Here is a 2,507-nt window from a genome sequence, read left to right on the forward strand (position 1 = left end):
CCTCCCTCCCTCCCTCCCTCCCTTCCTTCCTTCCTTCCTTCCTTCCTTCCTTCCTTCCTTCCTACTTTTTCTACTCCATTTAAGTCCTTTAGGATCTATCCAAATGTGGCTCCCACCAATAGCTTATTTCTAGCTGGGTGTGGCAGTGCTCACTTGCTATTTTACCACTTTGGACTCTGAGACCAGCCTCATCTACATAGTGTGCACAGTGTCTAAAAGTCTAACACCCATGTATGTTACAGCTGGCGGGAGAGATGGCTCAGTGGTTACAAGTGCTTGCTGCTCTTTCAGAGTACAGGAGTTTAGGTTCCTGCCNTCTCCTCCTCTTGGGTGTATTTGCTTCCTTTTGTTCTAGAGCTTTTAGGTGTGTTGTCAAGCTGCTAGTGTATGCTCTCTCTAGTTTCTTTTTGGAGACACTCAGAGCTATGAGTTTTCCTCTTAGCACTGCTTTCATTGTGTCCCATAAGTTTGGGTATGTTGTACCTTCATTTTCATTAAATTCTAAATAGTTTTTAATTTCTTTCCTTATTTCTTCCTTGACCAAGTTGTCACTGAGTAGAGTGTTGTTCAGCTTCCAGGCGTATGTGGGCTTTTTGTTGTTTTTGTTGCTATTGAAGACCAGCCTTAATCAGCAGTGATCTGATAGGAGGCATGGGATTATTTCTTTCCATTTTCAGTGAGGTTTTACTTGTTTGTTTGTTTTGCTTTTTCTTTTTTCCCTGAGGCAGGGTTTTTCTGTGTGTCCTTGGTTGTCCTGGGAACTTGCTCTGTTGACCAGGTTGTCCTCAAACTCACTTAAGCAGAAATCTCTCAAAGGTAAGCCCAGTCACTTTTGGTTTTTCATTAATTCCAGATATAGCTAAGTTGACAAATAAAGTAGCCACCACAGCTTGTCTTATGTTTTTGTCTGTGCTTAACTTGCTTTTGCTGCTGAGATGTATTCTATTGCCCAAAGGAACCAGTTTACGTATATACTCACCAACTGATGTTCAGTTTGTTTGCTTCTGAGCTTGGCAAGCATGAACAAAGCTGAGATAATATTTTGTGCAAAGCCTGACATAGTGCCCATGTCTATAACCCCAGTACTTCGTAGGCAAAGGCTGGGAGAACTTGAGTTCAATGTTATCTTTGGCTACCTGCTGAATTCCAGGCCAGGCTGGGCAACAGGAGTTCCTGTCTACAAAAGAAAAATAAAGAGCCACAATGCTGGCTTGAGTTTCTAAGTTACTTGAGAAGATATCAAGAGGTGTGACTCATAGATTATGTTGTAAAAGCAATGTAATTTTGTAAGAAAGTACCAAACTGTCTTTCAATGTGACTTTGCTACTTTGCTTTTTTTATGAGCCATATCTCTGTCTTAGTTTGGTTTCCATTGCTGTAACAAAATACCATCACCAAAGGCATCTTGTGGAAGAAAGGCTTTATTTTAGTGTATAGCTTGTATCCCATCATCCAGGGAAGCCAGGATGAGGACTCAAGGCAGGAACTGAAGCAGAAGCCATAGAGGAATGCTACTTACTGGCTTGCTCCTCCTGGCTTTCTTAGCCTGCCTTCTTACACCGAGCAGGATCACTTGCCCAAGGGTAGCACAGCCCACAGTGTTTTGTGCCCAGTCACAGCAATCATTAATCAAGAAAATAATCCACAGAGTAGCGTATAATCTAATTTAACAGAAACATTTTCTCAGTTGAAGTTCTCTTCCCACATAACCCTGCTTGCTTGTGTCAAATTTACAAAAAAGTCTAACCAGGACAAGCAATTCTCTGCCCATTAAAGTTTTCTTTTTCTTACACTTTGTGTGTGTGTGTGTGTGTGTGTGTGTGTGTTTGTGTACATATCATGGCATCTTGTGGTGGTCATAGGGCAACTTTCAGGAGTCATTTCTTGTCTAACATGTCATCTTTAGGTATTAAACCCACATTATCAGGATTAGCAGCAAGCTCCTTTACCCTCTCAGCCATACCCTACTCCTTTCAACTCAGTTTTCATTGACTAACTTGTCTTTTTAAAGCATTGAGTTAAAGAATGCATATGNATAAAACAATAAATNCTGTTACAAACCCATTATTACCTGCCAAATGTCTCCAAGTTTCTCCCTTCTGAAGGCCACATTTGCATACTTCCTAGCCACCCGGGAGCAACATTTTACTGTTCTGTATGGCGCGCTAGCTTGAGGGTAGTGATATTCCTCTGGATCCATCTGCAAAGAAAGTGTTACCTTTTTACATATAATCACTGAATCAAAAGAGGGACGAGTTTCAGCAGAAGTAGACTGAAGTGAAGTTCTGTGAGAGAAAACGAACCAAGAATCATTCAGAAGAAAGAAGAGCAACTGTGATGTCCACTGGCTCCATCTTCACAGGCTCTCCGTGTCCCCAGGGATTAGTCAGAAACCCAAGTGGAAATGGCTCAAAGAGGAGAGCACATTTGCAGCATATTAAGGTGTCATGAGGAACCCAGCCATCAGAAATTCCAAATGTAGTCAGTTTCATCTTTTTTTTTTTTTT

The sequence above is a fragment of the Mus caroli genome, chromosome 9 (assembly GCF_900094665.2).
Source record: "Mus caroli chromosome 9, CAROLI_EIJ_v1.1, whole genome shotgun sequence".
NCBI lineage: Eukaryota > Metazoa > Chordata > Mammalia > Rodentia > Muridae > Mus > Mus caroli.